This window comes from Oryctolagus cuniculus, chromosome 2, assembly GCF_964237555.1.
Source record: "Oryctolagus cuniculus chromosome 2, mOryCun1.1, whole genome shotgun sequence".
Taxonomy (NCBI): Eukaryota; Metazoa; Chordata; class Mammalia; order Lagomorpha; family Leporidae; genus Oryctolagus; species Oryctolagus cuniculus.
In genome coordinates, this window is record NC_091433.1 from 43,377,920 (window position 1) to 43,399,970 (window position 22,051).

Below are 22,051 nucleotides of genomic sequence, written 5' to 3' on the forward strand. Positions count from 1 at the left end.
TAAAAAAAAAAAAAAGAAAGAAACATTTTTCCTCTTGTGATGGATTTTTGCAGAGAATTGTTAATAAAAATTCATAGTCTACTAAAAATACACTGGAACTTTTTTTTTTTAAAAGATTTATTTATTTGTTTGAAAGGCAGAGGCAGAGAGAGAGAAAGAGAGGGAGAGAGGTCTTCCACCCACTGATTCACTTCCCAAAAGGCCGAAATGGCTGGAGCTGGGCTGATCTGAAGCCAGGAGCTGGGACCTTCTTCCTTTTCTGTCACTCGGGTGCAGGGGCCCAAGGACTTGAGCTATCCTCTGCTGCTTTCCCAGGTGCTTTAGCAGAGACCTGGATTGGAAGTGGAACAGCCGGGACTTGAAGTGTTACACATATATGTTGTCACACTGCAGGCCAGGGCTTTAACCACTGTGCCACAGCGCCAGCCCGAAGCTTGACCAATTGATTGCCCATGCAGTTGAACTTGGTCTGCAGGTCTACTGATTCTTTGTGACTCAAACCACCACCCTAAATCACATGGTTGGATTTCCTGGCATACCCTGAGGTATAGTGTTACCAGCCCCACCCTAAGCAAGGACTTTTCTCTTTCTCGCTCTCTTTTTGTTAAAGATTTATTTTATTCATTTGAAAGGAAGTTAGAGAGAGAGAGAGGGAAAGGTAGAGTGAGCGTGATCTTCCATCTGCTGGTTCATTCCCCAAATGGCCCCAATGGCCAGGGCTAGGCCAGGCTGAAGCCAGGAGCTGCAAGCATCGTTGAGTCTCCCACATGGGTGCAGGGGCCCAGGGACTTGGGCCATCTTCTGTTTTCCCAGGCCGTAGCAGAGACCTGGATTGGAAGTGGAGCAGCTGGGACACGAACTGGTGCTCACTGCAGACCAGGGCTTTAACCCTCTGCACCACAGCGCTGGCCCCTGAAAATATTTTGAAAGAAGCAGCAGTATTTGTGGATGGTTTAGATATGTGTATGAGAAAAAGAAAGGAAGAATTCCAAGGTACATCTTAAGTCTCCGTTTAAGCAACTGAAAGGATGGCAATCTTAGTACTGAGACACTGGAAAGCCAACTGTCCATCATCAGAATCAGATGGCTCCCAGCTTTACCACTGACTAAGAAGAAATCATATAAACCAGTCCTATACTGACAGTTTACTGCAGCTCCTGAAAAGAAAATCATTCCTCGAGTTTCAGATAACTTGACAAAAAGCCGTTGTATTTTATAACCCCCGTGTCAGGGCTCCAAATGAACAAAAGACCAACTTATGTGACGTTGTTCCTCATGTTTCTAAAACTCATTTAGCTATTTCTTTCTTTCTTTTTTTTTTTTTTTTTTTTGACAGGCAGAGTGGACAGTGAGAGAGAGAGACAGAGAGAAAGGTCTTCCTTTGCCGTTGGTTCACCCTCCAATGGCTGCCGTGGCCGGTGCACTGCGGCCGGCGCACTGCGCTGATCCAATGGCAGGAGCCAGGAGCCAGGTGCTTTTCCTGGTCTCCCATGGGGTGCAGGGCCCAAGCACCTGGGCCATCCTCCACTGCACTCTCTGGCCACAGCAGAGAGCTGGCCTGGAAGAGGGGCAACCGGGACAGAATCCAGCGCCCCGACCAGGACTAGAACCCGGTGTGCCGGCGCCGCTAGGCGGAGGATTAGCCTAGTGAGCCGCGGCGCCGGTCCCCTCATTTAGCTATTTCTGATTACTTCCGAATGGCATGGTAGTAGAGTTTCTGTACCTAACATTATTCAACTTGTATGAACCGTTCACAATTTGGAAATTCTTATTCTGTATGTTATACATGCTGCATGCATGAGTTATGCCATTTTTCTTTTCTAATAGAGGCTCTAGTTTCTTCTTGCTCTCTGTTGACAAGGTGAGTGGGTATTTTTTGGGTGAGCTCAGCTGTTCCTTTAGCTCAGTTTCTTCACTGAGTTGAACTGCGAATGTTGGCACTAGTGCTGCTTCTCTGGGTATTCTGAAATCATCTCACTGTATTCCAATTGTAATACTAAGGAATTAAAATCTTTCGAAGAGCAACACTGTTAGTATTTCTCTGCATTGGTTCTGTGCTCCTAGTCAGGATAACAAACCATTTATGCAACTGTCTGTATCAGAATGTCCTCTGCCAGCATGTGTCTGGGCTGCTTTCAAGCCCCAGTAATCCAGGACTGTTCTTGCTGAATTAATGGAAACTAGGACTGCTTAGGAAAGTAGGCATCATTGGGAATTTGACTGGGTGATACTTATTTGCAATAGTGGTTGAAAAGTATAACTAGAAAAAGGGCCGGCGCCGCGGCTCACTAGGCTAATCCTCTGCCTAGTGGCGCCGGCACACCAGGTTCTAGTCCCGGTCGGGGCGCCGGATTCTGTCCCGGTTGCCCCTCTTCCAGGCCAGCTCTCTGCTGTGGCCTGGGAGTGCAGTGGAGGATGGCCCAGGTGCTTGGGCCCTGCACCCCATGGGAGACCAGGAAAAGCACCTGGCTCCTGGCTCCTGCCATTGGATCAGCGTGGTGCGCCGGCCGCAGCGGCCATTGGAGGGTGAACCAACGGCAAAGGAAGACCTTTCTCTCTGTCTCTCTCTCTCTCACTGTCCACTCTGCCTGTCAAAAAAAAAAAAAAAAAAAAAGAAAAGTATAACTAGAAAAAAAAAATACTCAAGCTAGTTGAGGATCAAATTGCTGTTTCTTGGCTTGTATGTTAATTCTCTGGCTTAATTCCATTCATGTATACAAAAGCAAGCAGATTAGTGAAATAAAGCTGTTAGATGTTATGAAGTTAAAATAGAATGAGATTGAGAATCTTTTTCCAAAATCTGTAATTATTAGGAGAAAAATTCAATGACAGTTCTTAAGTTGCAAAAAATCTTATCCTAGTGGGAATAAATCAGTAAGTGGTGGAGCACATTTACTTTTCCTCTCTTCCTCCCTTTATCCTTCCTGTAATTATACGTCAAGGTTCAAACCTTTAATAAGCCCACTAAATTATTATATGACATTAGCCTTAAGGTGTGTTCCCGGGGGCCGGCGCTGTGGCGAGTGGGTTAATGCCCTGGCCTGAAGTGTCGGCATCCTATATTGGCGCCGGTTTGAGACCCCGCTGCTCCATTTCCCATCCAACTCTCTGCTATGGCCTGGGAAAGCAGTAGAAGATGGCCCAACTCCTTGGGCCCCTGCACCCATGTGGGAGACCCTGAGGAAGCTCCTGTCTCCTGGCTTCGGATTGGCGCAGTTCTGGCCATTGAGGCCAATTGGGTGTGAACCATGGGATGGAAGACCCCTCTCACTCTCACTCTCACCCTAACTCTTACCCTAACTCTATCTCTCCCTCTCCTCTCTCTCTCTATAATTCTGACTTTCAAATAAATAAATAAATCTTAAAAAAATTGTGTGTGTCCTTGAATGGCATAGATGAGGCTGACTGTGTATGCCCAGATATTTTGGGGAATCTGAGACCTCAGACTCTTCTCCAGAGAGCTTCCAGGAGGCCCACTGTAGGTGAGCAAGAGCCTTCACATCTCTTCAGAGATGATTCCTCCCAACCAAGGTCCCAAGGCTTAGGCCACTAATTTAGTCTGGTACTTTTAACTGGGCAATTTTCTTTAAGGTCTTACTTGAATTCTGTATGTTTTACCAAAAGCTTTATATGCCCTTAATTTAAATAGAGGGGGACCTCTCTGTTTTTATAGTAAGCTTAATTACCATGGTTTTCCTTTTTCCTGTGATCATCTTGATCATCAGACCATCACTGTACTCAGCCTTCAGTTTAATGTCATTTTTTTTTTTAAAGATTTTATTTGTTTATTTGAGAGGCAGAGTTACAAACAGTGAGAGGAAGAGACAGAGAGAAAGGTCTTCCATCCATTGGTTCACTCCCCAATGTCCGCAACAGCCGGAGCTGTGCCTATCTGAAGCCAGGAGCCAGGAGCTTCTTCTGGGTCTTCCACACGGGTGCAGAAGCCAAAGGACTTGAACCATCTTCTACTGCTTTCCTGGGCCATAGCAGAGAACTGGATTGGAAGAGGAGCAGCCAGGACTAGAACTGGCACCCATATGGGATGCTGGCACTGCAGGTAGAGGATTAACCTGCGGTGCTATGGCATCGGCCCCGATTGTCATTCTTAGCATAACCTGTTTTTTCCTTCCCTAGGAGCACTAACAATGATGCTGTTTGTTTTCCGAGTACCTCAAATTGTAGTAGTAGTTCAGGTTTCTTTATCATTATTTTTCTTGCTGGTGGGAACTATTAGGAACTTCTAAAGCTTTTAAAGTGGGAGAACATGTAAGGCAGAATGAAATGTGAATGGCTGTATTGAAAAGAGCATGAGAAAATACAAAACATACTTGCTGAGAGATTTCTAGTGGACCTTAGGTCTGGGTTTCTGAAATGAGAGTTTAGGTTGGTTGGATCCTCAGACCCTGTGCTTTCAGACTGCTATATTGCTTCTGCTATCAGTGCTGTGTGGTTTAGGGAAGTGTCACATCATGTGTCCATGAGTACAAGATTAGGTCTTGATCATGAACCAAGATTACATACTTGCCACTTTTAACTGACCAAATAGTAGTAAATTATGTTCAAGGTCTTTGCTTTTATAAAGTTACCTGTAAAAAGATAGTTTTCTAAAGTAACTATAGCATTTTGATTTCAAAATGCTATAGATTTTTTATATATACATACACCTTGCAAAATGAGGTAGTGATTGTATTTCCATTAGAATACATCAACTTGGGTTAAAATTCAGTAAACATGATTTAAAATTAGGAAAGAAAAATTGAGTAGATAATTTCTTGGTTGGTTGCTTTTAGTTAGAATTCTCAGCTTTTGTGTACTTTAGGGAGTAAAAATTGTTTTTCAAATATCATTGAGGGGCAAAAAGGAACTAGAATATCCTGAAGAGGTTAAATATAGACACATTTTAAGGACTATGCCTATGCTTCAAAACATTATGAAAAATTGTTGCTTTATCTTTTGTGAATAAATCATTTGTAAAAAACAAGGTCTAAGTACATTTGATTACATGACAGAGTCCTCCCCATGGGAATTTGGTTACTTCTCTCCTTATTCCACATATTTTTGGAATATCTAACTGCCTCAAAAAAAATAAAAAGGAGCTGGATAGAATGATCTTTTAAAATTCCTTCTAACCTTGCAATCTTATTATTTTCCCCCTTTCCTTTTCTTCTTTCTACCTCCTTTAACCATAATAAAGATGTGCATTATTCACTAAATGGAATTACTTCCCTTAATTTAAAATGGTATTAGAATGTCTCTCTCTCTCTAAAGGGAATTATTTATTTGGAAGGCAGAGGCAGAGAGTGTCTTTCATCGGCTGGTTCACTTGCCAGATGGTCGCAACTGCCGGAGCTGGGCTGATCTGAAGCCAGAAGCCAGGAGCTTCTTCCAGGTCTCCCACGTGGGTGCACGGGCCCAAGGACTTGGACCATCTTCCATTGCTTTCCCAGGCCATAGCAGAGATCTGGATCAGAAGTGGAATAGTTGGGTCTTGAACCAGAGCCCATGTGGAATGCTGGCACTGCAGACAGTGGCCTTACCTGCTACGCCATAGTGCTGGCCCCACCAATTGTTTTCCTTCAAGAAATATTATTAGTCTTTTAATCTGATAACCAAAGCAAATATTCAAATTTATAGTCCTTAATTAGGTTTGGCTGTCTTTTACTGTGTTTTGTGACTGCCTTTTTTTTTTTAAATAAATGTTTTGTTTGTGTTTTCTCATATTTCTAATTGTTTTATGAGCCCTTTGCATTTTAGAAAGGAAAACTTTTATTTCTTGTAATATCATAGATTTTATTCTACCTCAGTTTTCTTATGACTTGATTTATGGATTAGTAATGCTATGTGTGTTTTTTGCCCTCCAGAAGTTTAAGGCATGTGTTTTTCTTTTTTATGATTTCTTTTTTATTTTTTTATTTTTTATTTTTGACAGGCAGAGTGGACAGTGAAAGAGAGAGAGAGAGAGAAAGGTCTTCCTTTTGCCGTTGGTTCACCCTCCAATGGCTGCCACGGCTGGTGTATCGCACTGATCCAAAGGCAGGAGCCAAGTGCTTCTCCTGGTCTCCCATGTGGGTGCAGGGCCCAAGCACTTGGGCCATCCTCCACTGCACTCCCGGGCCATAGCAAAGAGCTGGCCTGGAAGAGGGGCAACCGGGACAGAATCCGGTGCCCCAACTGGGACTAGAACCCGGTGTGCTGGCGCCGCAAGGCGGAGGATTAGCCTGTTGAGCCGTGGCACGGGCCAAGGCATATGTTTTTCAATTATTTGTTTCATATGTGGTTTCTGGATTTGTTATGTTTTAAAATGTCTACCCCATTTTAAATTTAGAAAAGAGAAATTTGGGGCCGGCGCTGTGGCACAACAGGTTAACTCCATGGCCTGAGGCGCCAACATCCTATATGGGCGCTGGTTCGAGACCTGGCTGCTCCACTTCCGATCCAGCTCTCTGCTGTGGCCTGGGAAAGCAGTGGAGGAATGCCCAACCTCTTGGGCTCCTGCACATGCATGGGAGACCCAGAAGAAGCTACTGACTCCTGGCTCTAGATCAGCACAGCTCTGGCCATTGCGGCCAGTTAGGGAGTGAGACAGCGGATGGAAGATCTCTCTCTCTCTCTCTCTCTGCCTCTCCTCTGTGTAACTCTGATTTTCAAATAAATAAGTAAATCTTAAAAAAAAAAAAAAAAAAAGAGAAATTCACCTGTTTTCTTCTGATACACTGCTTCATTTTCTATATTATCTTTGACCAAATGGAATTCATGGAATTCGTTTTTGTTTTAAGAAATACAGTGTAGGAATTTGCATTCAAAGGATAGAGCATTCACCTGGCACCATTTCTTACTGCTTATGGAATCATATATGTATGTTTATATATTTAGCTAATTAATTTTGTTTGTACTTGTTTCTGAACTTTGTTCTTGCTGTTTTCTTATTCCTTTCTCTCCCTTCATTTTATTTGAAAGGCAGAGAGAGAGAGAGAGAGAGAGAGAGAGAGAGATCTCTTCTGTTTGCTGGGTCACTCTCCAAATGCCCATGACAGCCAAGGCTGATCCTGGCCGAAGCCAGGAGCCCAGGATTCAATGTAGATAGTCCCCATGGGTGGCAGGGTCACAGATATTTGAACCGTCACCCTCTGTTTCCCAGGGTGCACACCCTCAAGAAGTCTGATTGGAAGTGAAACTGGGCAATCCAGTGTGTCCCAAGCAGCATCTTAACTGCTGTGCACACACATACACACACACCCTACACACGCACACACACCCACACACACACAAACCCTGCCATCTGCTTATTCTTATACAGCTCCCTGCCATTAAAATCTTTAAATTTTATATGACAGTAGAACATACACATACAAATACACCAATTTTAGCTTGGTGAATTTGACAGTCCAATGTAACCAGCATCCAGATTAAGAACTAGAACCACAGAAAACACTCTGGGACCTTCAGTCACTAAAATTCACCCTCTTCCCCTGCCCAGCCCAAGGGTAGCCACTGCTCAGAATTTTACCTGTGTGTGCATTTTGTATGATGGGGATCATGCCTTTTGAGATTCAGTTATGTTTCTCATTGCTGTATGTACATACACTACTAAGTGAACGTGCACTTACCTGCTTGCTACACTTCTTAACGATTGCTTAAACACCTACCCCTGCTGGCAGCCTTTGGTGTTTTGTTGTTGTTTTGTTTTGTTTGTCCATTTATTCTCCCACTAGCAGTTTACTTCATATCCTTGCTGTTCTTTGTTTTACTTTACCTCTTCAGCTAGGTTTATAAAATGCCCAGCCATGCTAGTGCACAGGTATGTTTGATTTGCTGTCTAGTGTAAGTTCCCCAGAACTTATTAGTTTTGCTGTTCATTCATCAAGAGGATCTTTATAATCAGTTAGAGGTTTATAAATACATATGTTGGGGTTTTTATTTAGAATTGTGTTGAACTTAGATTATATTGGTGTGAACTGGCAACTTTGCAAAACTGAGCCTTCTAATTCAGACATGTTTTTTCATTTAATTTTAGGATTTTATAAAATGTCCTAAAGTTATATGGCATCTAAATGGATTCAGTGTTGTTTTGTGCCTTGAAAAATGTGAATAGGATTTCTCCTTTTTATGTTTTAAATTGAAATTGAGTGAAAAGCCTTAAATGAAATGAAAGTCTTAATAAGTTGTGTTTTTCTTTAATATTCTGCTAGATTGTTTCTGTTGGGTATTATTTTCAGTATTCATTGATTTTCATAAATGAGATTGATATGTTTTTTTGTGCGTGTCTTTCATTTTTGATGTTTTGTTATTTTCCTTTTTGAGAGAAATTGGCAAATTGTCTTTGATCTGCTCGCAGGAACAGTTCAGATAGCTTTAGAATGATCTATTTATTGATAGTGTGATGGCTACTGAAATCATTTGGACTTGTTGAATTTTGGGAATATAGTTATATGCTTTCTCAATTCCTTCTAAGATGTTATCCATATAGATTTACTGTTTCTTGAGTCCATTTTGTTTTGCTGACTTGTCTTTTAGAAAATGTTTAATAATTTGGACTTCATTGTCAGATTTTTGAGCTTGAGTGAAGAGAAGTTTCTTACAATTTTTATTTGTTCTGTATTTTTTTCATTTTCATTCTTATGTAGTTATGGTTTCTCCTGTTAAATTTTGAGTATGATTTACAGGTTATGTTGAAATTTTATCATATGCAGTCTTTGGATTTTTTTAAAAAATTTATTTTGTATTTATTTGAAAGGCACAGTTACAGAGAGAGAAGGAGAGACAGAGAGATCTTTCATCTGCTGGTTCACTCCCCAAATGGCTGCAATGGCTGGCGCTGTGCCAGGCCAAAGCCAGGAGCCAGGATCTTCTTGTGGGTCTCCCACATGGGTGAATGGGCCCAAGGGCTTGGACCATCCACTGCTGCTTTCCCAAGCACATTAGCAGGGAGCTGTATCAGAAGTGGAGCAGCTGGGTCTTGAACCAACGCCCATATGGGATGCTGGCATCTCAGGCAATGGCTTAACCCTCTGGGCCATAACACCAGCCCCTGGACTTATCATTTCTACTATTTGTGTGTGAATTTTTGTTAACATAACTATTAATTTCTCTTCCCTTATTTCCTAGATTCATTTAATTTTTCTGACTTTTGATTGCTTATTCATTATTTTCTATACTTATCTCTCTCATGTTATAGATTTAGCAGTTATCTGTACATATAAAATAACAGCAGTTTCATTTATGAAAATTGATGAATGTGCAAATAAAATAATGTCCAACAGAAAGGATCTAGTAGTATTTTAAAGAAATAGTACACCTTATTTAGACTTTCATTCCAGTTGATAAATATGATAGGGGTTTTGTTCTCATTGTAATTTTCTCTATAATCTATAACTGTGTATCTTAATTTCTTCTTTGCCCAAATGGTCATTTAGGAAAGGCTATTTTAAATTCTAATAGATTGGAGAACTTTGTCTTTAGAAATATCCAGTTTTATCGCCTTATGATTAGAACGTTTAATCCTTTAATAATTAATGAAGATCTTTGTGGTCTAATATATGTTCAGTTTTTGTGTACGGTTGTGAATCCTTGAACAGAACTGTAATTCTCCTCATGAGGTAGAATTAGTTGTTTGAGTGTGTACTTATGTCCCAACTTAACATTTTTGATACTTTTAATTTTTCCACTTGCTTCATTAAGGCCTAAAAGTAGCCATTTACAATACTGACTGATGTTTTTATGACAGTTTTTCCTTTTGTTGTTACCGTTTTTACATATGTGTGTGTGTAATTTTTTCACAGTTTGGTTGAGGTGTAATTGAGAAGCTACCTACATGGAAGCATAAAATTTGATACATTTTGGGTATATTTACAAAGCCACGGTCAGGTATTCAGCATCCCCATCCACCTATCTTAGTCAGCTTCAGGCTGTAGCAACAAATTATCTCGTAGTGACAAAATACTACAGTCTGGATGACTTAAACCATAGGTACTTACCTCTCATAGTTCAGGATGCACGGTTAGATCACAGGGATGTCTTCTCTTGTCCTTAAGTGGTAGAGATCTATCTTCTTTCAAAGAGGGTTCTACCTAGTAACACCCCAAGGGCCACCTCCTAATGTGTCACATTGGCACTTGGGATTTCAACATCTGGATTTGTAGAGGGGGATGCAGACATTCAGCATACAAGAGCTCACAAATTTCCTGATGTGCTTCTGCAATCCCCTCCTTGTCAATCCGCATCCCCAGGCTGCCTTGGATGTGCTCCAGTGTGGATTAGTTCCGTTATAGGTTAGTTTGCCGTCACTGGAATTTTATGTTAATGGAATTATCCACTCTATTCTTTTCTGATTTTTTTTTTTTACTCAGTGTAATTATTTTCAGATTCAGTCATGTTGTATGATATTAATAGTTCATTTCTTTGGCAACAGCAATTTGTGTACCGTTTATCCATTAAGATACTTGGGTTATTTGCAATTTGGGGCTACTACAAATAATATGTTATGAACATTTGTGTACAGATCTTTGTGTGGACATGTTTTTATTTTTCCTGGATCATTTGATGGGTTGAGTCAGTCTTCTGGGGGTTCAACATCTGTGAATTCAACCAACCACAGATCAAACATATTTGGAGAAAAATTGCATGTGAACTGAACATATACAGACTTTGTGCCTTCTCATTCTGTAAACAATGAAATATGACAGCTATTTATGTAGAAACCCAGGTATGACCTGTTAGCCTGTCTATAAGTGTAATGATATCACTGTGATTTTTATTTCACATTTTCCTAACACCTGTCCCATCCTGCATGTGGAAATCCAATTTTCCCAGCACCATTTGTTGAAGAGACTGTCCTTGCTCCAGGGATTGGTTTTAGCTCCTTGGTCAAACATAAGTTGGTTGTTGATGTTTGGATTGATTTCTGGTGATTCCATTCTTTTCCATTGGTCTATCTATCTATTTTTGTATCAGTACCAGGCTGTTTTGATTATAACTGCCTGTAGTATGTCTTCATATCTGTAATTGTGATACCTCCAGCTTTGTTTTTGTTGTATAAGATTGCTTTGGCTATCTGAAGTCTCCTGTGTTTCCATATGAATTTCGGCATCATTTTTTCCAGATCTGAGAAGAATGTCTTTGGTATTTTGATTGGTATTGCATTGGATCTGTAAATTGCTATTGGAAGAATGGACATTTTGATGATAGTGATCCTTCTAATCCATGAACATGGAAGATTTTTCCTTTTTTTTTTTTTTTTTTTTTGGTATCTTCTTCTATTTCATTCTTCAATGTTTTGGAATTCTTCTTGTAGAGATCTTTGACATCCTTGGTTAAATTTATTCCAAGGTATTTGATTTTTTTTTTATAGCTATTGTGAATGGGATAGATCTTAGAAGTTCACTCTCAGCCTTGGCATTGTCTGTGTATAGAAATGTTGTTGATGTTTGTGTACTGATTTTATATCCTGTTACTTTACCAAACTCTTCTATGAGTTCCAATAGTCTCTTGGTGGAATCTTTTAGATCCCCTAAATATAGAATCATGTCATTTGCAGATAGGGATAGTTTGACTTCCTCCTTCGCAATTTGTGTTCCTGTAATTTCTTTTTCTTGCCTAATGGCTCTAGCTAACACTTCAAGGACTATATTGATAACAGTGGTGAGAGTAGGCATCCTTGTCTGGTACCTGATCTCAGTAGGAATGCTTCCAACTTTTCCCCATTGAATATGATGCTGGCTGTGGGTTTGTCATAAATTGCCTTGATTGTGTTGAGGAATATTCCTTCTATACCCAATTTGCTTAGAGTTTTCTCTGTAGCTATTGAAATAATCATATGGTTTTTGTTCTTCAGTTTGTTAATGTGATATATCACAATGGTTGAATTGTGAATGTTGAACCATCCCTGCATACCAGGCATAAATCCCACTTGGACTGGGAGGATGATCTGATGTGTTGTTGGATTCTATTGGCTAGAATTTTGTTGAGGATTTTTACATCTGTGTTCATCAGGGAAATTGGTCTGTAATTCTCTTTCTCTGTTGCATCTTTTTCAGGTTTAGGAATTAAGGTGATGCTGGCTTCATAGGAAGAATTTAGGAAGAATCCCTCCCTTTCAATTGTTTTGAATAGAAGAATTGGAGTTAGTTCTTCTTTAAATGCCTGGTATAATTCAGCTGTGATGCCATCCGGTCTTGGACTTGTTTTTGTTGGGTGGGCCTTTATTACTGGTTCAATTTCCTTCTTGGTTATGGGTCTGTTTAGATTTTCAATTTAGGTAGGTTGTATGTGTTCAGGAATCTATCCGTTTCTTCTAACTTTCCCAGTTTGTTGGTATACAGCTGTTTGTAGTAATTTCTAATGATTCTTTTTATTTCTGTGCTATCTGTTGTTACATTTCCCTTTTCATCTCTAATTTCATTGATTTGGGTCTTCTGTTCGGTTAGTTGGGCCAGTGGTGTGTCAATTTTGTTTTGTTTTTTTTTTTTTTTTTTTCAGAAAACCAGCTCTTCATTTTGCTGATTTTTGTATTTTTGGATTCAATTTTGTTGATTTCTTCTCTGCTTTTAGTTTTTCTTTTCTCCTATTAGTTTTGGATTTGGTTTGCTGTTGTTTTTCTAGATCTTTGAGATGCATTGATAGCTCATTTATTTGGTGCCTTTCCAATTTCTTGATGTAGGCACCTATTGCCATAAACTTTCCTCTTAATACTGATTTTGCTGTACCATATGTTTTGGTATGTTGTATTGTCATCTTCATTCGTTTCCAGGAATTTTTTTATTTCTTTTTTGATTTCTTCTATGACCCACTGTTCATTCAGGAGCATGTTGTTCAGTCTCCATGTGTTTGCATATGTACTAGGGATTCCTGTGTTGTTGATTTTCAGCTTCGTTCCATTGTGGTCCAAGAAGATGCATGGTATGATTTTGATTTTTTTGAATTTGCTGAGACTTGCTTTATGGCCTAGCATGTGGTCAATCCTAGAGCAAGTTCCATGCACTGCTTAGAAGAATGTTTATTCTGCAACTGTAGGATGAAAAGTTTTGTAGATATCTGTTAAGTCCATTTGGTCTATAGTGTCAGTTAACTCTGCTCTTTCCTTGTTGATTTTCTGTCTGGTTGATCTGTCCATTGATGAAAGTGGGGTATTGAAGTCCCCCATTACTATTGTTTTGGTGTCTGTGTTTCCCCTAGATCCGTCAACATTTCCTTTAAATAGCTGGGTGCCCTGTAATTAGGGTATATACATTTATAATAGTTACATCTTCCTGTTGAATACCCCAGGGTGTATTCCTAGACCCTGTAATTTACTTTTACCAAAACTTTTAAGCTCTGTTAAGTCCTTTCATGTGTGGTCTCACTTGAGCCCTTTGACCCCTAATTTTCTCAGGCTGCACTGTGGTATAATTCACCATATTCCTCTGTCCTCTTGTATTGGTATATTAGCAGTTGAATCCAGCACTTGATCATATTTGGGTTTAATTGTATCTTGTAATTTTTTTTTTTTTTTAACTCAAGGGACCTGTAATGTCAAGTTCTCATTAATGCTCAATGCCTAGATTTATTATTCATCCGGATTGTAAGTGGTATATTTGAATTGTCATTTTGTCTTCATTTATTTATTTTTTTTAAAAGATTTTATTTATTTATTTGAAAGGTAGAGTTACAGAGGCAGGGGCAGAGAGAAAGAGAGACAGACAGAGAGGTTTTCCATCTGCTGATTCATTCCCCAAATGGGGGCAGCAGCTGGATCTGGGATGATCTGAAGCCAGGAGCTTCTTCCGGATTTCCCACATGGGGACAGGGGCCAAAGCACACTTGGGCCAGGCACATTAGCAGGGAGCTGGATTGGACGTGGAGCAGCCAGGACCTGAACCAGTGCCCATATGGGATGCCGGCACTGCAGGCGGCAGCTTAACCCGCTACTCCACAGCGCCAGCCCCTTGTCTTCATTTATTAACTGCAGTGGTTTTATAAAAAGATGCTCATCTTCATTTACTGTTTGGTTGTTGAAATTATTTGCAGACGTCTGGATAAATACTTGACTCTTTCCTTTTATTTATACTGTTTTCAATGGATTCCCTGTCATCGTCAGAAGATGGTAAGTTAGATTCTTTTTCTGAATCTCTGTGATCTCAGGGATTTCAGCGTAGTTGATGGGTCCCAATCCATTGCTGTTTTCATCCTCATGGAAGCTCACATTGTGCTATCACTGACCAACAGAAGCCTCATAACCTGGCTCCAGAATACTATTGATCCGGCCTGAGAAGGCCTTGATAGCTTTTTTTCTGTTTAGTATGTCCAGATGTTTCATGTTCATCTTTTACCTTTCTTGCCCAGGCCCTGAATTAATCATTTTATTCCACAAATCCCTGGTTTAATTTCATTGGAGGGGATGTTTCATTATAGGCAGATGTTGGATGCTCATTAGTATTATGTTGATCATTGTTTCTGGGCCTTCCAAATGGACAGAAGTAGAATGCAGGTACATGTGTAAATTAAAAAAATAAAATATTGGGGTGGACCTTGTGGTGCAGAGGTTAAGCAGTGGTTTAGGATGCCCAGATCCATATCAAAATGCCTGTTTGAGCGCTGGCTGTTCCACTTCTGATCCAGCTTCCTGCTAATGCTCACCCCAGGAAGCAGCAGATGATGGCTTAAGTTCTTGAGTCCCTGCCACCCATGTAGGAGACCCAGATGGAATTTCTTGGTCCTGGCTTTGGTCTGACCCAGTTATGACTTTTCTGGACATTTGGGGAATGAACCAGTGGATGGCAAAACTCTCTTTCTACTTCTCTGTTGTTCTGCCTTTCAAATAAATAATAACTTAAATATTTTGAGTTCATACTGATACTTTCAATTAAAATTCCAAATTCTGTATTTTATCTTTACTTTTTGTTGAAATACATAATAGAGAAGTGCACAGATCTTCAGTGTCCAGCTTGGTGAACTTTGACCAAGTAATAGTTTGGTTAACACCCATATAACCAGCTCCTAGATCAGGAATCAGAACTTCACAGTACCCAGACCCCATCAAGCCCCTCTCCACCCCACCAGGTAATTCCTGTCTTGCTTTTTAAGATCATAGATTGCAAAGACAGAACATCTTTTTGAGAGTGTGACTGGGATCACCAGTTGAGGGCTGAGGGAGAGGCAGGCTCCAACCAAGTGATGAAGTTTTATATGGTAGGTTGTGATTGGAGAGAGCTGTAGAATGCCTGTCACCTTCCCATGTTCCCCTAGTGAAATAGGCCACTGGAGCCTGGCACTGAGCCGGGAGAGTATGGACTTCAAGCCCCAGTGTGTCTGATTTTTCTGGGAAAGTCATCTACCCTCTACTCATATCTATTATGTATTATATTTCTGTTTTCTTTCTTGCACACTGAGAATTCTGGTTTCTCAGCTTCACGTGGTAATCACAAGATAGCTTGGGCTGTTTTTTTTTTTTTTTTTTTTTTTAAAGATTTATTTATTTGAAAGAATTACACAGAGAAAGGAGAGGTAGAGAGAGGTCTTCTATCCCATGGTTCACTCCCCAAATTGGCTACAACGACTGGAGCTGCACCCATCCGAAGCCAGGAGCCAGGAGCTTCTTCTGGGTGTAGTGGCCCAAGGACTTGGGCCATCTTCCACTGCTATCTCAGGCCATAGCAGAGAGCTGGATCGGAAGTGGAGCAGCCTGGAATCAAACTGGCACCCATATGGCATGCCAGCGCTTTAGGCCAGGGCATTAACCTGCTGCACCACAGCACCGGCCTAGCTTGGGCTATTCTAACAAATACTACAGACTGAGTGCTTAAACAACAGATAGTTATTTCTGCAGTTCTAGAGGCTGGGAAATCCAAGATCAAGGTGCTGGCTGATTGACCATTGTTTCTGGGCCTTCCTGGTGGCTGGAACCAGATGTATGTGTATAAAAATAACATGCAGTTCCTGGTGAGGGCCTGCTTCAGGTTTGCAGTTGGTCCCTTCCCCATGTTGGGGAATATAGAGACAGAACAAGCCTTCTGGTCTCATGCCATTGTGGGAGCTACACTTGGGGCCTCACTGATAGCTAATTTCTTCCAATGGTCTACCTCCCAATATTATCACATTGGGGTTTAGATTTCGAAATAAGAATTTTGGAAGGACCCAAAACATTCAGTGCCTAATACATGGGATGATAGAATATCATGTAATTCACCCATTTACTTTGTCTCACAGCACACATAGGAAGTCTGAATAACAGCCCTAATATTAATTTTAATACCACCAATTATGACTGCTGAATACAGTTAACTTTTTTTACGTATGTTCTCTCCACTTTTTTTTTTAACTTTTCACAGTTCTACCATGTTAACATATCATACAATCATTATATCTATAATCTCTTCTTTTTTTCAAAATTTTAATTATTGAAAGGCAGAGTGATAAGAGGGAATGGGGAGGCAGGAGGCACCTTCCCTCCATCGGTTCACCCACCAAATGGCTGCAGTGGTTGGGGCTGGTCCAAGCTGCAGCAGGGAGCCTGGCCCTCCATTCGAGTCCTCCACCTGAGTGCTTTTCCAGGCCACTGCCAGGGCGCTGGATTGGAAGCAGAGCAGTGGGGTTGAATCTGTGCTCTGATGTGGAATGTTGGTGTTGCAGGCAGCGGCTTAATCCGTCGTTCCACACCACCTGCCCCAGTCTCTCTCTCAGCTCTCATTTTATCTTAGTTTTGCAAATTACTCTGTGATTTATGCTCTTATTGTATTTGTCTCTATAGTCATTTTGGTTTTCTGAAGCATATTCTTTAGGAGATCCCTCAGGAAGGACTCTAGAAAACATTTCTTGAGCTCTTGCAGCGTTGATAGATACCCCTTGATAGCCGAAGGTCACTTTTGCTGGATATAAAATTGTTGACTTGCATTTTCTTAAATAGGTTTCTTTGCTTGCTTCTGAAATAAAATATTGCTGGCAAAGTCCAGTGATAATTTTACTCTTCTAAGTTATGTGGTCTTTTTGCATAGAAGCCCAAAGGGCTTTTTCTATAAAGTCTGGTACAGTTTTTGGGCTTTTAGCAAATAGCTAAATCTGATCATTTTTTATTTCATGAAAATTTTCTTAAATTACAGTTTCAGCATTTATTCTGCACCATCACTTTGAGACTCCTTTTGTGTGTGCTGAATCGTTCTTGGCTATTGTAACTATTTATTCCTTTTACACATTTTGTTGCTTCTTATTTTTTATCTAGTCTTCATTTCAAAAATGACTTTTTCTTTTACTTGCATTGTTTCCTTAAGCTTTATCACTCTTTTCTGTTTTCTTTTTGGAAAATTCATCATGTTCTTACGTGCTTTGTGTCATTTTGACATCTTTCACCTCATTTTCAAATTGTATTTTTTTCAGGGAGGAATATGCTTTCATGTAGGAATATCTGCAATCCAGATCTTTCCTCCCCGGCCCCGTCACAACTTTGTGTGAGATTCAACTTCAGTACTTTTTATGGCCTATTTTTTATTTGGAATCAGTTTTCTTCAACCCTTGAAGGAGGCTTGGATTATATAGTTTGTGTTTTACTTTTTAGAGCTCCTCTTATGGGTTTTGAGCAGACAGCTTACTTCCTCCATTTCCTGCTTCTCATCTCCCAGTTTTCTCTCAATGTTTTCTTTCCTTCCTCTCTGTTGTCCCTGTTTTGCTCAACTTTGATTCGTGGAAGAGATGGGGAGGCCAGCGGGTGGGTTCCCAGTGTGGGTGCAGGCCCCTCAGGCCCGTGGTGTCTGTTCTGTGGAGTGGGCCACACCAGTGCAGCCACTTCTCTGAATGTGCTGAGTTGTGCCATACAAGGAGGACCTGTGGTTGCTGTGGGTTCTGCTGTCCTGAAGCCCTCAGCCAAGGTGGCTGTGGGGTTGTCCCTCCCTACTTGTCCTATGGAGTGTAGGATTTTGGTCTCTTGTTGGAAATTGTGTCGGTGAGTTTTTGGATTCACTACCTAGTCTGCTTTTATATTTTATTTAGAGAAAATTATAACTTTCTGTACAGAAAAGTGAAGAAATTTTATCTTATTTTCACAAAGAAGAAAATCTGGTTTTATAAAATAACAGTCTTGTCACGAGGCATAGAGGGTAGAATTTATTAAAGCTTTACAATTTGCATTTAACTAAAGGTTAATGGTTTTATTGTGAAATTACCAAAGAGGGGTTAGAGAACTAATTGCTTTTATTAGTCACTAACAAATAACTGAAAATTATCTACAAAGTGGCAAGTGGTAACTATATATTAGCATGTTACTGAGAAGTTCATCTTAGTGGTTTGTTTTTTATTATCTACTAATTAAGTGGTTCAGATACTTTAGAGTTTAAAAATGTGTCTGAAACATGTTATTTGTTTTACAAAGTTTTGTCTATTTAGATTTATTTAGAGAATATAGCACACTTGAAATAAAATTAGCCATGTTGTGAAAATGCAGAGAAAAACTGGGAATTTGATTGTCCTTTCTGCTCTACGAATAGTACCCTCACTGCTTTCATTCACTTGAAGACCACTTTAGTTGTAGGAATATTTTGAGTTTTTTAAAAAAAATGGGTTTTCTCCTTTGTTTGCAAAGAATGGAGGAGGGCCCTGGAAGGAAGCTTCTCAATGCCTTCTCAGCCTACTTATGTCAGTGAGACTCTGAAATCACATGCAGAATGGAGAACTACTGAAGGCAGGCCAGCTGAGAGCCCATGGTATAGCTGAGACACTAAGCCATTCCATCCATTGAGTACCAGTTTGGGTACCTGCCTGTTGAGTGATAACTGTTAGTTGAAATTGACTTGTAAAGGGTATTTATGTTTTCTTATATTCGGTGCCTACCAGTGTCCTTTTCTTCCAAAAGATACTCTGACTTCCAGTTGTTAGACTGCTGGGAGAAGATGGTGGGAGAGCTTTGTCATCCACTGACGGTTCACCATGAGACATAACACGAGTCACTGTTGAAGTGCCTTCAGGATCTCCTTAGGATGCTTGCATTTATAAAATTCTTCTGGAATTGATGTTAAGGGTACAGTCTTCACAGGTGTTTATTACATGTAGTCAGTAATTGTGGTTGAGGCCCACATTCTCCCTAAGAATGTTGTTTGCATTGTATGCAGTGACCAAAGAACCTCATCTTGTTCCTCTTCCAACCTCAAAAGTGGAAGAAGTTGCTGCCTCCTTTAGTCAGCACATTAGAATGGACAGGCTTATTAAGTTTACTGTGGGTTGAGGGTGTGTGTTAAGAAATAGGGTTTTTAGGGCCAGCATTGTGGTGCAGCAGGCACCCTGTATGCGAGTGCCTAGAGTGCTGCTTCTGCTTCTCATCCAGCTTCCTGCTAACACACCTGGGAGCAGCAGATGCTGGCCCAGGTACTTGGGTCCTTCCACGTATGGGAAAGCTGATCGGAGTTCCTAGCTCCTGGCTTAGCCCAGCTCTGGCTTTTGAGGGCATTTGTCGAGTTAACTTCCCAGGTGGGAGATCTGTCTCATATTCATATGTATGTTTATCTACTTATTTATTTATATATTTTTTACTCTGCCTTTCACAATTAAATTAAAAAGGAAAAACAAATAGAATTTTGGACTTAAGTCTTTTTCATTAGTTTATTTAATATGTTAGCATTTTCCTGTATTTCCTTGTTGAAGATCTTGAAATTCTGGTATAATGAAGAAATCCTGAGTTTTAAGTGGGGGAGCCAGAGAGAAAAAGACTGGAGAGGGGATTCAAAGTGAACTTCCTTATTTTATCTCAGTCTCCCAGTGGCTTCAGCAGAGGCTCTCTGCTGCCTGTGCTTCCTGCGTGCATTGCTGACTTTGTGGAACCGTGTGTTTCCCTTCATTTTGTCTCTTTAGTCCATTTGTTCTAAGCAGCCCTTCTTCCTGCACTCTATTTTGAAAACTGGGGGTGCCAGAGATAGAGTAGTGTCTGTTGGGGTAGTGGAAAGCCTAGTTTCGGAACAGACTTTGATGAAGCCTTTCAAGATGTGCACGATGGGGGCCACGTTGTGTTTTAGTGGGTAAAGCCACCGCCTGCAATGCCTGTGCCCCATATGGTTGCCTGTTCCAGTCCCAGCTGCTCCATTTCCAACCCAGCTCCCTGCTAATGTGCCTGGGAAAGCAGTGGAGGGTGGCCCAAGCTCTTGGGTCCCTGAATCCATATAGGAGACCTGGAAGGAGCTCCTGGCTCCTGGCTTTGGCCTGGCCAAGCCCTCCCTGGCTGTTGTGGCCATTTGGGGAGTGAACCAGCAGATGGAAGATGTATCTCTCTCTCCCTCTCTCCGTCCCTCTCCCTGTAACTCTGCCTTTCAAATACATAAAATAAATCTTAAAAAATGTGGCCAATGCCATCCAAGTTTGAGAGAGAATTCCTCCTAATTGATCTGGCTGAAGTGAATGAAGAAAGAATTCTACGTTCCTTGACTCCTCTGTATTTTCACAATCATTTCTTTTCTCTCTTGTGAGCTAGTGTATTGGTTTCTTGAGGGAACGAAAACTTAGAGCACAAAGTGAGCAGACGTATCCAGAATTTGTCTCCCACACTTCCCTCCCTGCAGACAGTCCTCTAAAGCTCCACACAGCAGCAGGACAGCCCTTCTGTGCGGCCTGCAGCCATGTCTGCTAGCAGGACCACAGACCCGCTGGACGGAGCCGGCAGCAAGGCTGACCACGCATGTCCTGGTGTCAGAAATAGCAGAAGAAAGTGAGGACAGTGAATAAATCCTCACTTTTTTTTTTTTTTTTACGACTTTTCACTCATAGTTGTATGTCTACTACAGTGTGTTATCTTCCTTTTTTTTCACTTTAAGCATGAACACTTAGTAGTAGCTTATTTAAATGGTGCTTTTTTGTTTTGTTTTTTAAGAATCCATGAGGTCCTTGTAGGAAATTTAGACAATTATAATTACACACACCAAGGGAAAGAAATGACGAGACCCACAATCACATTGTGCATGAATGTTCCCTGTGTGGATGGCTCAGTTCAGGCTGTACAGAAGTGCTGTGCCTGGGTGGCTTAAACAACGAAAATCTATTCTGTGCCCTTCTGAAGGCTGGAAAGTCCAACATTTGGTTCCTGGCGAGGGCCTCTTGCTGGGTGGCAGACATCTTGCTGTCTTCACAGGGCCTCTTGTCTCTACATAAAGGGCACTAAACCTCCTCTGGGGGCTTCCATCCTCATGATCTGCTTAACTCCAAAGACCCCAGCTCCAGATACCATCACAATGAGAGTTAGGGCTTCCACGTGAATTTTGAGTGGACACAAACTTTCAGATCAGAGCAATGGGCTAAGGTTTAATGGAAGAAGTCATCCTTTAAGTCCCATACATAAATCTTTATTTTTTTTCTCTCCTTTAAAAAAGATCCTTTTTCATTGGCTGTCATATACTTTTCACAGTGGGAGACAAGGCTGCACCAGTTTTTATATTCCAAGAAGAAGCAAAATTGCTGTTATTTGTAAGATGCTGTCCATTGTAAGAAATACTCCAATTCTGTAGGTGAAAGATTATGTCTTTTTTTTTTTTTTTTTTTTTTTTTTTTGGACAGGCAGAGTGGACAGTGAGAGAGAGACAGAGAGAGAAAGGTCTTCCCTTGCCGCTGGTTCACCCTCCAATGGCCGCCGCTGCAGCCGGCGCACCGCGCTGATCCGATGGCAGGAGCCAGGAGCCAGGTGCTTTTCCTGGTCTCCCATGGGGTGCAGGGCCCAAGCACCTGGGCCATCCTCCACTGCACTCCCTGGCCATAGCAGAGAGCTGGCCTGGAAGAGGGGCAACCGGGACAGAATCCGGCGCCCCGACCGGGACTAGAACCCGGTGTGCCGGCGCCGCAAGGTGGAGGATTAGCCTATTGAGCCACGGCGCCGGCCTGATTATGTCTTAAGATTGCTGAAATACTGGTAATCTTGGACTATATAAGTAATACATTAATCAGTTTCCTAAATTATGTTTTTTAAGATTTATTTTCTCATTTATTTGAAAGAGTTACAGAGAGAGAGAGAGAGAGAGAGAGGTGTCTTCCATCTGCTGGTTCAATCCCCAGTTGGATGCAATGGCCGGAGCTGTGCCGATCCGAAGCCAGGAGCCAGGAGCTTCTTCCGGGTCTCCCA

The 22,051-nt window shown here is 41.1% G+C and overlaps 1 protein-coding gene and 1 long non-coding RNA gene across 2 annotated transcripts in view; both read left to right on the forward strand.

Annotated features, from left to right (window-relative positions):
* Positions 1 to 22,051, forward strand: part of XKR6 (XK related 6) — a 333,364-nt gene that overhangs the window by 50,203 nt on the left and 261,110 nt on the right. The gene's annotated exons all lie outside the window — the stretch shown is intronic.
* The window catches only part of LOC127490254 (uncharacterized), a 48,926-nt gene continuing 26,875 nt past the window's right edge, over positions 1 to 22,051 (forward strand). The window contains exon 1 of the long non-coding RNA XR_007918096.2: positions 1 to 22,051. This exon is cut by the window's right edge and continues 21,158 nt beyond it. This is a non-coding gene — a long non-coding RNA (uncharacterized lncRNA).